This window comes from Paramormyrops kingsleyae, chromosome 17 (assembly GCF_048594095.1).
Source record: "Paramormyrops kingsleyae isolate MSU_618 chromosome 17, PKINGS_0.4, whole genome shotgun sequence".
NCBI classification, from domain to species: domain Eukaryota; kingdom Metazoa; phylum Chordata; class Actinopteri; order Osteoglossiformes; family Mormyridae; genus Paramormyrops; species Paramormyrops kingsleyae.
In genome coordinates, this window is record NC_132813.1 from 6,145,598 (window position 1) to 6,161,342 (window position 15,745).

The following is a 15,745-nucleotide window of genomic DNA, read 5'->3' on the forward strand; positions in this document are numbered from 1 at the left end:
TCAGTATATTTAATTGATTTTTTTTGTCTGAGTACAACAAGCTGGGACCCACTTGTTTTTACAGTATCCTCAGCCTTAGCTTCTTCTAGCCCTTGTGTAATGCGGCGTTCAGGAAAAAAAAGGAAGATTGTGCTGTAAGGTATCTTATGAAATGAGAAGAAAACACTTTGGATGGCCCTATGTATGTTTACATCCACTGAAATAAGATTCTGCTATGGGAAGCAAAATTACCAGTTCAGGAGGCACAAAAAGCCAGCCAAATGAATTTTAAATTCTATAACCATTAATTTAAATGATGAAAGAGCATCTCCTTAGATACACAGGATATGATCACAAAAGTTCAAAATGAAGAGCTCTGAGCCTGGAAGGTTTACACTCATACTGTAGCTGGCTAGGGTACAATGCAGAACACACTGTATATGCTGTGTCACCCAGGTCCATAACCCTTGCAGTAACACTCCTAGCACTATTGCCCCAGATCTCGATTGGAAATTCTGTTACTTACCAGGAAGAGGAAGCACATACCATCATCCACAATGGTGGGCATCTCACAGGCTCTTTGTGGGGTCCTGTTCTAATGTAGCTGGACAGCCTAGTTGTTTGGCCAGTCAGCATTGTGCTGTAGAGCAGTTAAAAATGTTTACTGTTGGCATCGGTCGACCCTTGCCTCACAAGACAAGATGAATTTGACAGCTAATGTAAAAATAACAGACAATCATAAATCACGAGAGCAAGAGTGAGTCGATGATGAGAGTTAATCAATACCGGCCTGACTTTGCCATTGTGGGAAATGGCACTCCATTTATTACTACAAAGAAACATTATTCACATTAGAGTATGCATGGTAGGGGGTTGGGGGGGCTGAGAAGTGTGCTTAGTCACCTTACTGTGTGAAGGTTCTCTGCATAACCGCTGTCCTGTCCAAATTCTATTGCATTTCGAGTATGGGTAGACAGCGGCAAAATAACCCAATAAAATGTATGAGTGAGCAGTAAAACCGCATTTCCCTACATATATCCATTTTTGGGTCAGTATTAGTTTAACGAGTATTTTCTTCTTAAAATATAAATACTGAAAAACACTGCCAGTGGTGATCTGAAATCTTCATTCTAGTGCTAAAGGTTTTCCTGTACGCACGCACGAGGAAATATACGCTCACCTAATTCCCTCCAACACAATTGCCGCTCAGGACATTCGGCGAGTTCCTTGGATTTCCCATCTGAAAGCGGGGCGAGGGGGTTGATCTGAGTGGGCCTAAGCTGGAGACCCCAGGGGAAATCGGGCCTAGAACCCAGGCACTGATTTACTTGAGGTCTGTCCTGTCTGGCTGATGAGCTCCAACTGCAAAGCAGACATGGGCAAAGCATTGGAGCAATATGTTCCCTTCCGTTTTATAAGAGACACACAGGCCTGGTTTTCAGTTTCCTCTCCCTCGCCCGCTCTCCTCCTTCAGCCTCTTTCGCTTCCTTTGTGCCGTATCCTGGTGCTGCAGTCATTTTTCCTCACATTGGTTTCACTCCCAGGTCCAGGGGAATGTATGGCTTTATTTGTATGGTGGAGGAGTTTTATTGAATTTCCCTTGCTCTGCAACAGAGGAGCACATTCGAGATTCATCAAGTGGCAATTTAATTCAAAATTCATGAAGTTTGCATTTGTCAGCCTGCCGGATGCAATGTGCTATGTGTGCCTTCTCTGTGTGCATGGACATCAGTAACTCCAGCCCAGAAAAGCACATTTCTTAAATTGATTAGAAAATACCAGTTGGCTTTCACTGGCTAAAAGCTGAGTTTATGATGGTTTTTTTTTGCCTAGAACGCATATACCACAAAGGACATAAATGGTCGATATCAGTAGTATTGTGGACATATAATGACTGAACTACAATCAAAGTGCCCACACGCTGTACTACTTGCCATGTTTCAATTTGCCGGAGAACCACACTGTGGAGTAATTAGTTCATTTCCAAAAACTCAAACAGCTTCTTATCTGATACATAAATCAAGCAGTGCTTAGACCAAGGTTTCACACTCGATTTCCATTGTGCATGTAGACCACCTGCATGGACATTCGCAGCCTCATCTCAATACAACACCGGAGTCATCATGTTTGTAAGTACAACACTGAATTACTATTGGGGGGCCAAGTAGCAAAAGTCCTTCAAGGTGAGAAAGCTCATTTCGGGGATTGATCATGCTTGTAATGGCTTCCTGTACAGATTTATCTTGCTAATATTTTGACTTAGTGTGCATTAAAATACTTCGTATGACCACCGACTCGTCTTGAGTTATGATGTTCATCTGGAGTCTTCCTTGGGTCCTGGCTGGCAATTAAAATATTCTTTTGGAACACAGAGCCAGTGAGGAAGTGATTCGACTGAGAACGCCATGCTTCCGAAGGATCCTCTGTGTAATTCCTTATTTCAGGCCCATTAGAACAGAGATGATCCAGAGTCGAATCGAGAGGCCAAGTGCCATAAAAGACTGAGCAGAGCATCTGAAACTCAATTAAAGAGAGAGGACCTCGCCGACAGCAACAGAGAAAGAGAAATGCATTGTGGCCGGGGCAGAGGAGAAGGTGCTTTACTAACACAGCTCCTGCGGTCTGTGCTTCAGTGCCGCAGCTCCTATATAATACATTCCTCTGGTCTAATCCTACTGTATTTATAATTGCTTTGTGCAGAGATGTAATTGTAGTACATTGTATGTATAGTAAAGAGATGCCAACATTACCCACTGGGCCCAATCAATGGGACTATAAAATGAGAATACAGTACCAATGGGCCAAGACGTCGGCCAGACAACGCCAGAGAGTTCTATAAGGTGGGGGATTAACTATTTTCTCATTTTCATTACTCAACCTCTCCCTCAATCGTGCAAGTTTAAGGTACAAGTGATCTGAAGCTGCTTGTATTATGACACAGGTGGCAAACTGAGTTGAAACAGAGCCGAGGTCATACTTGTTTGGACCATATCAATCTACGATTCTGCTGAAGTCTTGAGTTATATCCTCCTGAGCCCCCACCCGTTCATTTATGTCCATTGTAGTGGACATTTTATTTTTGCATCTATCTTTGCACTGATGTTAGGAAACATATTTATTCCTGTTGTGAACTAAAGAGGACATGCTGTGAAATTAAAAATAAAAATAAATTTGAAAAAATCTAAATTGTAAGATGTCTTATTTCCTCCAAAGACAAATAACCTAAAATTGAAGGACACTTTTTTCCTTGGGTCTTAGGAGGATATAAAGAATCATACTATAAGTTTTCCATCACCTTCATTAGCCGGCTGATGTTGTCCAATGTTCGTGCTCGGGACAGTATTTACTAGCTTGTATGGCAGGTGATGTGAAGCCACTGCAGAAAAGAAGTGCAAATGAGCAACTGAGCCACTCTAAGACTTGAGGTGACAAAAGGTTTGCTATCGCTTTATATATGGCTGTGTTTCCATATGGAAATATTTACAGACTGAAACCTACACAAGGCTGTGTTTCAGAGGACAAGGAAAATGTTAAATGACGATCCGGAGAAAGCTGTGAGGAAAAGACTTCGGGAGTTACGTTTGATAATTACAGATTTCCTTTGTGGCTGCTCTGCTTGCGCTCTACTGTCAATTTGACAACAGTGGAAATATAAGCCGCGCAGAAGCCATCAATTACAGCTACAGGTAGAGGAATATTTTATCTTTTATTATTTGAAAGGCTATGATCACATGGTGCAGTGTAAGCACCAGGTTGTGCAAGGACCATGCCTCGTAACAAGACGTTTGCTGGATCAAATCCCAAGAGGCTCTCTGTAATAGTTCCCTTGAGCAAAGTGCTTAATTGTTCCAGCAAAATATCCGGCTATAAAATGGTAGGAATTGAATATTTGGACAAAGGGGCCATCTAAGAAACAAAATACAAAGTTAAGCAACGCAAAAACCAAAAAGTAAGAATGGAGAACCACGCATGGGATGTCTGCTGAAACTGGACATGTCTTAAGGTTATGGTGTCTATGCAGAGCAGTACAAACCAATGTCTTGGAAGAGAGAGTCAGCCCCTAATCTACAAGTTGCACGACAGCATTCCTTATGAAAAAAAATCCATTTCAGCTGAAAGTGATGGGTACTTTAACGGAGTTAGAAGAACACTATCCTGTATAATCATTCCCTTTTCGCTATAAAAACATACAATGGAAACACAGCCATTTCTTTTTTCTCCTTTGTTAGTGCAGCAAAAAGAGGGTTTACACATCCAGCAGAAAACTAAAGTGGCTTTGCCTCTACCGCCTCCACCCCCACACTGTCGCCCCTACACCCCCACCCCTTGGTGTCACAGTGGCTCCTGTTCCAGCCTTCCCCGTCCTGACCTCTGAAACCGGTTAGAAATTTCACACAATATCCCAGCACAGCAGTGGATGCAGCAGCGCTGGGAGCCAATATGTTTCCATAATTGGGCCGGCAGTGGGGGCAGAGTCCAAGGCAATTAATCCTTTCCTCCTCTGTTGTTTGCGCCCGGACGGCGGTGACAGGGTGCAGAGTAATTGGACGGGAGCGCCCTTGTCCCTTCCGCTTTATGTTAATATCCCTCCGCCAGGCTCTAATCCTGGCCGGGCCACAGACGCCCGCCCCAGCCACGTGTCAAGTGCCCAAGTTATCCACACAGTGCGAACCAGTGCCGAGACGGCAGGAGAGGCGGAGGAAACGCCAACAAATGCAAGCAAACACAAAAACACACATGGATCTATTCCCAAAAACATCCTCATTCAACCTTAGCTTAAAAAAAAAACATCCTACACCCCCCAGGTGAACACTCAGGTGCATGATTTCCATGGTAACTGCCTGGTGTGTATGTTTGAACTTCCAGTGTTAATCCTCAATGCAGTGAATAATATGGATTTCCTGAAGCAGGAGAAGACTCTACCATGTTTTGATGTACAGTTAAACACTAGACGCTCTGGCTATTACAATACACACTTACATAAAATTCATGCAAAGAGGTTATATACTCCTCCATTGAACGGCAAAAAGCCCAAACAGGTTCCAAATTAGGCATAATTAATACAGATTCAGCTAAAGTGGGCATAAGGCCATAGAAATGGGTACCTTCACATAACTGTTTTAAAGCAGTCCTCTTTGTCTGGGTCTTTTATGGATTCATCGATGGCAAAAACAAGAGTGAGGAGAAATCACAGTGACAAGCGACAACCTTCCAGCTAAATCCTTTACTGGGGGGGGGGGGGTCAACCAGGGGTCTGAGTTCAAAGGTCAATACAGCCCATCCACACCATAGTTGTCGTGAGCGAGGGTCATATAATACACGTGCCAGCAGCAAGGCCAGTGGGTTGGGGGTTGGTGGAGACCAGGCAAATAGCCGTGGATGACATACAGGCTAATTGCTCACGTCTTTTGCTCTCCTTTCGCCCATTCTCTCCTCTTCTGGGCCATTTATAATCTCCTCCAGCGACTCTTATATGCCTAGGTGCGGTTCAAAAACAAATCAATAGAAGTATAATGGCACTGAGCACGCTTTGTAATTTTTATATCATTAGTTCTCATTTTTTTGCCCCTTGCTCCTCATGCATCAAGACAGGAGCAGAGAAAAAAAATCAGTGCCATGCCCTCGTAAAGTTTATTTAGTATTCTATAAATTTCATATCAGTTATGTTTCATAATGATTTGGCAGAGGTTGTGGGGGTGGGGGGCAGCTGGGTGACGGGGGAGGCAGCGGGAGAAAAAGGGAAAATCGATAACAGTAGCACACTTTTCCGAGGCATGGCGGAGAGGGGATCTATTGTGGGGGAATTATGATTTATGTCAGGGGTGGAAGGGCCGTCAGGGTGCGTCAGGGACGGAGGTGTGCGCCAATAATGATTAATGCCCCCCCTTCCGTCCTGCAGACAAGCAGGCGGATGGCGCGCTCAGTCTCCTTCGCTCCCTCCCCCCTTGTCTTTTTCTCCCACTGCAGCCCAACCGTTCTTCCCCACAGGTCGGCGGGTTTGTGGTCCGTGTTCGCGGGATCGCCGGCAGCTGTCGCTCTCCTCTCGGCTCCCCTCCAGCCTCGGCCTCGATGTTGGACTGCCGCTCTCCTTGGGGCAGTGGGGTAGGGGCGGGGCACGGCTACCGTGATGGATCCCCAGCCGCCCGGCTGTGGGGCTGCAGGACAGGGGCGGTCATTCTTGAGCCGAGTGTCAGTACTTTGTCTCTGCCAGCCACGGCCGGCTCTCAGAGGCGCAGGAGATGGAGGGAGGTGGAAGGGAGGCAGCTGGAGAAAGATGGACGGAGAAAGGGAGGCAGTGGTGAAGGAAATAAATGGATAGAGAGAGATGCGCGGAAGACAAGGGACAGGGGGAGATTAAGGAGAAGGGGCAAGTATGCTTTACTCGCATCACGTCTCATCCATGCAATGTGAAAAAAAAGAAAAAAGAAAAACAGATAGAGGAGTCAGTGTGTCATGTCATGGGGTAGCTCCACCCTATCAAACCTGGGGCCATGCACCAAAATATAAAGATTAAACAGCGGAATGCCAATATTATCTGCTAAACAAGACCTCCGCTGATACATATAATACAACATGCTGCACTTCAGGGTGCCGTCAGAAACAACAAAACAAAAATAGCATGCAAATTAAAGTGTTTTAAGAAAACAACAAACGCAGGAGATATACTAAATTCAAGCTACTTTGTCTAGGGCATTCAAGAGGAACAGTCAAGTGGAAACTTCTTCAGAATAGCTTTCATTATCACTTTGGGAAGCAATGCAGCATGTGAACTATTACAATGTGCATGCGACTATATGAGGTGTGGTGAGGAATAGGGAAAGACAGCGCTCTGAGCCTCCCCATGCCTTGGCTTCACCCCCGTACTTGGGCTAAGCACCTACAGCACTGCAGTAATCCATCTCAACCCCTAGAGGGCAAGCATTGGTCACCAAATTGGGGGGAAAAATGTAATAAACAAATGACATTAGAGATTAAAAGGTGTTGTGTATTTGTGTGTAATTTCCCCAGCTAATGTCAGAGAGAAGTTGTCTAAGGTATTAATCTTTTGGGTTAAACTAAGTTGAAGAAACAAGATGAAAATAGAATGGGGGGAGGGGTGAAAGAGAACGCTAAAAACACGTTAGGGTGTAACCTAAAGGGGGCAAAAGCAAGGCTGAGGGGGATAAGGGAGGGAGCGGGTCTGAAAACCTCATTTCCACCCTCCACTGGTTCCCTCTGCCTGGTGTGAAAGATTACCCTACAGCACTGGAGCTGAGTGTGGCCCAGCAACCTCACCGACGAGGGGAGGCAGAGGAGGTGGGGAGGGGGAAGGTGGAGGACCGGGGGGGGGGGGGGTTAAGCAGACAGACAGGCCCCGGCAACACATGCCCCTCCAAATGGGAAAAATGAGGTCCATGTTGCCGGGCCTGAAAAAGACATACATGCATGGGGGGAAAAAAGGGAGAAAGTAAATCATGTGTCTCTCCTGTCTTTTTTTATACGGCCGGCTTTTCCCCAAGCACTGCATCGCGGAGGCTGAATCATGTGACAGCCAATACACTGACTGCTGTTTAACCACAGCAACGACCCTCAATCAAACCCGGCCAGGTCCACACCTACACGGTCACAGTAATTAAGAGATAGGGAATCAAACAAACTCAGGCAGAACGCACATGCCAGCCTTGGACTTCAGGTGCTGCGTCGGAACCAGGCAGACCTGACCGATCGATAACAGATCAGGGAGCCACAGGAAGTGTAACAGGGAAGGAACAGAGACAAAGGATGCATCCTGTGTACCGGACAGTGCAAGTAAGCTCTATTCTTCAGCCTGAAACACATACCAATTGCGCTCCTGTTTAGTAAGCAAGGATACCAGCCTGCAAGTGACTACGCTACTTCTTCACTGGCAAAGACTGCTGAGAGAAAGGTACCACGCTGAGCCCCAAGCTCCTGTCTCTCTCAGTCTGAAAGTGCTGCCACATGCACAAACACGCCGCTGTCTACGGACTGGCACGCGGCATCATGGCACCGCTTTCAGGATCACACTTTGCAGTTTGCACCATCAGCGGGCTTGGATTTTTGGCTCGTTACCGCCTGTCAGCACAAGTACAGACAGGACTTCTGCTATTTTGGTCACATGAAAATCAGTGTCAGCTTGAGACCCCATGTGCTCCTGACTGCAACTATTGGTGCCAGTTTGTTTCCTGTTATTGTCAGAGGAGTGGAATGAGCAAGAGCAGAGAGGTGGGTTTATTCTGAACTTAGTACAGTGTATGTAGCTTTTAGCTGAGAATACAAAAGGCTGCAACTTCACAAATTAGGATGAGGGTTGTTTGTTAAAATGCCGATTTTCTCAATACTTGAACACATCAGGCTACAAATGCCACTGCAGTCTATAAACAAAGACATTAACAATAAACACACAATCTTCCTGACCCAATTACTGCCTTCATAGTTAACTACTAACTGTCAAAGTTGAAAAACAAGACAGACTGATCATAGAACAGTGTAAAATTGAATGCAATACATATGCAGTTACATATTTATGGCAAGCACAATGTAGCCCATCTTTGATATTTACCATCACATGTCAGTAACTACAGTACTCCACATACTGTAAAATAAAAACACAAAGATGATCACACAATGGTCTCAAATGTATTCAGGTCAAATTCACTGTACGGTTAGCGTGATACCCATTAGGTGGCAAAGCAGATGTGGGAAGCACAGTGGTTAAGGAGATTAGCTCGTAACTCAAAGGTTGCCAGCAGAAAGTCTAATATGAGGGACTTGACTACAGTACCCTTGAACAAGGTACTTAACATGAATTGTTCCCATAAAAATGTAGCAGCATAAATTACTAAAAACTGTAAGTCACTTTCAACTAAATGTAGATGCAGTGATTATTTGCTATAAACAGTTAGGTATTAAAAACATTTATGGGTCCATATGGAGAAATATTTACAGCCACTTCCCCTCATTTATCAAATCAGAAAAAAACAACATGGAGTGACAATTCAGTCCAGGCTCCTGCCTTCGTGCTTTGTTATGTACCCATTATTTACCTACAACAGAATAGAGTAACAACAAACAAACATCACATCTAAGTCCATTACATACATACATGTATATATAAATATGTATATGTATACACGTATACTCGCACGGAATAATTACAGAATTTGTGGAGTTGTACTGTTGCCTTATTTTGCACAAGTGTCTGCTAATTTGGACTACAGTGCTACGCATAGTTTAGTTTTAACTGAGTAACATAAAAAGTTAATTAGCTATGTAAGGAGGAAATGAAGATAAGTACAAATAAGTATTAATGTGAAAATATTCACATAGTTGTAGAAAGAGATGAGTAGAAATATTTTAACAGGTTCAAACTGGAGAAGCCATGCACCATGGCCTGAGATTCATTCGACCCGATTCGCCTCTCAAAGGTAGCGTGGCTGCAGTCAGAAAGCCCACTGCGTGCACATTTAGGGGAATGGGAACTACAATATTGCATTGTTCCTGCCCATATGTGTGACGGTTACACAAAAGCCCATTGCACTTTTCATCTGCGTTAAATTCCGTGAAAATGAGACCATGAAATTCGGGTCCATTGTGCACGCACGAAACGCCAGTTGGTCTGGTTTTGTTTTCATTCGCAGGTCTTGCTTTTCGTGAATGCATGCATTTCATCGCTTTATATGAGACTGATGGTTACATAAAAATGAGAAATTAGAAAAGGTGGGATATTAGAGTCTTTGTATATCGGACTAGTAGTCGACGTGCTCTTGTCTGAGTTACGGTTTCTGGCAGCCGTTACAAACCCATTGTTTCTGCAGATATCAATAAAATGTAGAAATTACTGAATTACTGGGTAGAACACAAAGGCATTGAGTGTCCCAACACTGTCCCTTTTCCATTTAAAACTAAATTACTGATTTTTAACTTAATTTAGGTAAGCCATGCCCAAAATTGCAATATGTCAGCACAGTGATTTACCCACACAGAGCCAAGACAGTGGTCTAATCATGGCAAGTTAAGCTCAGCATTGCTTTCCTTCAACAGTATAACAACAGAGCCAAAACATTCATCTGCTGCCTTTTCATATTAAAAAAAAAAAAACAAAAACTTTCAATTCAGATTTTCATATGTATTATATGTAAATTTCAATTCAGGCAACGTGTTATTACAGTCATGTGCCACATAACGATGTTTTGGTTAACGACAGACCACATATATGATGGTGGTCCCACAAGATTACAGTATAATGGAGCTGAAAAATTCCTGTCGCCCAGTGACGTTGTAGCCGCAACGCATTACTCACGTTTGCGGTGATGCTGGTGCAAAAAAAACCTACTGCATTGCCAGTTGTATAGACATATAACATAGGTGGTGCTCAGCCCCCCTTGCAAAATAGCATCGTACTCCCAGCTCAGCAAACTTTACCATGGGGAGGGAATGAGCCCCCCTAATGGTCAAATCCTTGAATGGCCCCGACGTATAGCGCATACAATTCTGTAGAATACACAACAATTGATAAAGATAATAAGCAATTAAGTTACTGGTTTATGTATTTACAATACTGTACGTTTTATCGTTATTTTAGAGTGTGCTCTTTCTACTAATAAAAGATGCATATTACTGTAGCCTAGGTGTGTCGGGGGCTACACCATCTAGGTTTGTATAAGTGCTCCCTGTGGTGTTCGCGATGCATGACTACGTATAATAGTTTATCTGTAAAAATATGTGAATATAGATAGACTTAGAAGACATCTACAGCAAGTAATTAGCAAACAAGCTTTATATATAAAAATATACATTAAAAATATAATATAAAATATATGTAAGATAATTTTAATATAAACTCACTGTATTTCTTAGAACTGAAAAAGATGTATCAGAGCTCACTTATCATAGTTGAAAGTACATTTTATGTATTCAGGAAGTGTTTACAACTTCGGAAACTCGGAAAAAGAAACAAATACGAAAATAAGGTGCACAAGTAACATTTGGCATTTTTTCTTCTCCCACCAAAGTCCCAGTAACAACGGCTCACATATCCTTGGACTTGCGTGTGCTGTCTGCGGTAGAAGCGGAACTTCAGCTGCACTGTATGCCAAACACATGTACACATCAGAGATACACACAGGCACGTCACTCTGGGCACTGGGCGCTCCTGTATGCCTGTCGGTCTGACAGCCTGACCTCATTTCTGTCTGCTATTAGTGGCAGCGTCAGGTCCTCTGTGGACCGGCGGAGTGGGGGCCGGGGAGGCGGAGCGCAGCATGGAACCCAGCGCGAAGCCGCAGAACCAAGGAAAATGGAGCGGATCCCAGCGGTGCAACTATTAGAGCCTGCGAATTATAAAACTATTAACCAGGATGTAACTTCCAATTAAAAGATGATTCAACATTGAAATCTGATGGATGAATTTTGATTAAATAGAGACCCCATTTGGAGCGCAGGGAGATGGACTTCAGACTGCTGAAACTCCAGTTAAGAGGCAGTGGTCTAATAAAGATTTCTTTCCTTTTTTGGCAAATTAAGGTTAATTACTTTAAATAACATAGCTGGAAGCACACAAAAAAAGGAATTGTGTTATATTCTCCTGAGATCTCAAATAAACGGGATAGGTGTCCATTGCCTGCTAGCTTGGAGTCAAGCAGGCATTCACTCAAGGATTTGCTAACAACATAAGCTGAGTTTAAACCTCCTATTTATTGATAAATATGCAGCACATAAATTAGTAAATATATATTTAAAATGCACAATCGCACATACTGTTCATGCTTGCAAGCAAACACAGACACACACTAAAACCTACATAGTACACACAACATTCCCCCGTAATCCTCACTGTAAACAAGACCTCCAGAATCTTATCAGAGTGGGCCCCACACAGTGACCTGTTTTTTTCCTAAGTCCCAGGGACATGTACGGGAGAGTGACAGGCTGCTCTGAGAGGGGAGACAATGGAACGGCACGCGCTATTGTCTCACGGGAGAGGAGAGCATGGCACTCGCTCGCCTGTACACACACGACATTCCCATCCGGAATCGCCTCCTCATGGAAACGCGGCGGAGGGCACAAAAGAGATGTGCGTCGAGATCTCTCCGCCAGCAAGCCTTTGTGTCTGAGCGACAGCCACGTTCAGACACAGGCCGCAGCCCCTGCGGCACCGGGAGGACACTACCAGCGTGGAAAAGTGCCCCTTTCCGTAATTAAAAACAGTAAAGATGTTATATAAGCAAGTGCATGTCCATAGAGGAAATATGAACAGCACTGTATATTCATTTCAAATAGCATTATGGATAAGAAACTTCAGGCTTGCGTTTCATGTAATATTTCTAGCATATTTAAAATGTATATTTTATTTGGGCCCCACAACCCTAACCAGAAAAAATGGTTAGAAGATGGATGGATGAATTTTGGATGGAGATATTTTTTACACACGGAACAGTGCTATACCAATTAGCCGACAGCTATGTTTACTTACAGCCAAACCTGCAGAAATGTTGAAATGTCACATCATTGACACAAGTGCTGATTTCATAGCAAACCCATTATCAGTGATACTGTGTATCCCCCGTGGTCCCTGTGTTTACGATTTGGCCATGGTCAGGAGGCAGAGTTGGGAGCAGATATGCATTTGCGGGTTACGGATCGAGTTAGAGAGGTCGGCCTGGACCTCCCAGCGCTCTCCACGGACGCCGCTTCGCACTGTTGTGATTGCTGATGAGGTCTGCCATTGATTAGCCAAACACGCGAGAAAAGGCGCTCAAACGACTGAGGTGCAACGCGGCGGCTCTGAACACACTCCCCCACACGGAGCTCACATGCCACCTTCACATGTCTACCTGCAGTCGCTGCGAGTTCGCCCGCCGCGGCAAGCTCACCTTCCGTGTGGTTTCTAGCCTTAAATGTAAATGCTTCACCACCTCTGAGACATAGCCCTGCGGGGGTGGGTTAGGGGAAGCTCAATGAATATGAACACACAGACCTCGAAGTGATGCAAAATCACCCTGAATTTCCCCACTCCAGCTTTGTTTGTGAAGTTTGTAGCGCGGCGCACGAGCTTTAAAGGCGGGGAAGCGCCAAGGCACCGTATGCTGGGAATTGTACCTGATTCCAGCCCTTACACACATCACTTTTCAATTTGTAGCTATAGAATGGTTCTCCATTGGTCCTTTTGGGAGGAAGGCTGCTGTGTAATTGACAATGACAGAGAGCAGTCAGACTTGATTAGTTCAGGCTTGGTAAGCAGTTCATTACTTGAGAGGCAGACGGTAGTGAGATGGAGCCACAAGGCACTGTTTGAGGATGTTGGGAGGCATCTGCGGGCCATGGCATTTTAGGGAGCACTATAATTAAAGAATGCAGAGAGGTGCTGCTGATTGCATCCTCCCCCCCCACCCCCCGCCACCGGATTCCTCCTGTGCCATCACGGTTCGGGGGGCCTCATCCAGCCCTAGAAGTTGACATAGCATGCATAGCGTGCATAGCGTGTATAGCGTGCATAGCGTGTATAGCGTGCATAGTGTGCATAGCGTGTTTAGCGTGCATAGTGTGTATAGCGTGCATAGCGTGTATAGCGTGCATAGTGTGCATAGCGTGTTTAGCGTGCATAGTGTGTATAGCGTGCATAGTGTGCATAGCGTGTTTAGCGTGCATAGTGTGTATAGCGTGCATAGCGTGCATAGCGTGTATAGCTGCTAAGGAATGTGCTCGCCTGAGAATGATGCAGCTACGGTTCCCAGGTGGGTCCACCGGGGGGGAGCAGAGAGGCATACTACTAAGCGCCCCCCAGGGGAAAGGGGGGTGGTAAGGATCTACAAGCTTCTTGGAGTACATGGCGCCCCCTACAATATGTCCTGTGCTCCCTTTCCCACACAAGCCTGACAGTGGCGCAAGATGCGGTTGTAGAGCCAGAAGGAAAGTCTGAACCCAGCTGGAAGCCAGCGTGGAGCCGAGCGGTGGGGAGGGGGATGCCGGGACTACGGCCGGCCCTCCACGGCCCACCTGCCCTCAGGGCTTGTGTACACAGTGGCCCACAGGCAGCCCCCGTGCTCCTGCGCTAATAGGATATTTCACAAGGAGAGACGGTGAGGTGAGGAGGTGGTGGACGCAGGGGCCACTCAGCAAATAACTTACAGAAGTTTTAATTTAAAAAAAAGGGGCCTAACGCATGGGAAAATACCAGGGCTGTGGCAAATCAAGCTCTAATTCACTTCTTATATCGCTAAGCCCTTAGTAAAACATTCAGCAGCACGTGGCCCACAGGGGGGAGGGGACAGCAAGTCTACTCCTCATACTGAACCTCCATTGTCTCAGACAGCCCCCCCCATCCCCAGTCACGGGGGGTGGCACTCAGTTCCTGCACAGATCTTCCAAAGCAGAATTCCGTGGGCTCAGAGTTAGTGCTTCACCGTTTGTATCCAAATCGATGATACACGGCAAGGGGCAGCAGGCCTATCTGTGATTGGACAATGCCAACGTCGACAACCCCGGATCCCATATGCCACCGGGTGCCGTTGTACTCCTGTGGCACCCCATGCTGGCAATGCGGCGGGCGCCTGTAGCATTATGAAGCGCTAAGTAATTGATGAGACTGGAAATGTGAGCTATTCTCTTTTTACACCATAAAAACACCTCTCTCTACCTTTACCAGGGGCAACAGAGGGCCAGAGGAAACCGCCTTCTTTACAGGGCCGGCCAATGCTCAGAGGCTCATTTACACCTAAACTCAGCTTGCTAAATTTGTCTTATTCACATGTGAATGCGGAGGACAGGATTAAGGGTACTCGGAAAAACAGGTAAGCCACAAAAATGGGAGAAGGAGCGAGAGAGAGAGGGAGAGAGCGAGACAGAATAAGCCTCGGCACAGGCAGCCCTGTGAAGAATTGCAAAAGCCGGGGCTTGCGAGCAGCTGACAAAAGGCCTGTCCCGAACGGTTACATGATCTAAATTCTAATCAAACATCATTTACAGCTTGTTTTATTTGGGCCTCTTGAGAGCCTGTCCCTCCTGCCTCTTTGCCATGGCAACCAGTGTCTCATTTCAGAAGTGTCATGCCACATTATCATCTCGCCGGCTCACACACTCCGCCTGACAACTTCTCCCAGCCCCTTGTGAAAAAATACTGAGCCCCACGCCGCCTCGCTGCCGCCCTTTTCTTCCCTTTATTCTTTCTTTACCTGAGGAAAACCGACGGGCCCCCATTCGTAATTAAGCCCAAGGCCTGCACACGTCCAAGGCTGAAACTGTCCGCCAAAGACTCACCTACGCAGTAAGAAAAACATGGACAATAAATAAATAAAAAATACATTTGTCTCGCTCAGATGTGCAAAATTATCCATCGTGGGTCCACAAAGTGTCTTGTGTAAACAGTAAACAACTGGTTTCCTCTGCGGTCATGTGAAAAATTCAACCTCCCAGACGCACAAGGTATGGACCACACACTAAATGAAGTCATAGTGCAATGTGATTTGAAAAGAGACACATATTTGCGCTCTCCATGTGTTCAGAGGGTGTGCAAACTTCTTCCCCTGACTGAACAGTGTAAACAGCTGGTGTTCTGCTCCACCCCACTGCTGCTAGGGCTGGACTGCTAATTGTCTTGAAGGGCTGGCAGTGTATCTGGTGACAGCTTCAAGGCAACATAAAATTTGTTTTCCCCATAACCGGGACGCTGGGTCCACGCTCTCATCAAAACGGCCTAAATATGAATGCGCATGAATGTGCAAATGTGACCATTTTCCTCGGCGGAATTATTTCCAGGATGAAGACATTG

The 15,745-nt window shown here is 45.3% G+C and overlaps 1 long non-coding RNA gene across 2 annotated transcripts in view; it reads right to left on the minus strand.

Annotated features, from left to right (window-relative positions):
- Positions 1–525: 525 nt before the first annotated feature.
- Positions 526–15,745, minus strand: part of LOC111849771 (uncharacterized) — a 37,408-nt gene continuing 22,188 nt past the window's right edge. The window contains exons 3-6 of one of the 2 annotated variants that reach the window (XR_002839632.2): positions 3,275–3,355; positions 1,507–1,584; positions 1,160–1,341; positions 526–619 (exon numbers count right to left, since the gene is read on the minus strand). This is a non-coding gene — a long non-coding RNA (uncharacterized lncRNA). Of the gene's footprint in view, positions 620–1,159; positions 1,585–3,274; positions 3,356–15,745 lie in introns of both variants that reach the window. The other variant, XR_002839631.2, reaches the window with a different exon arrangement.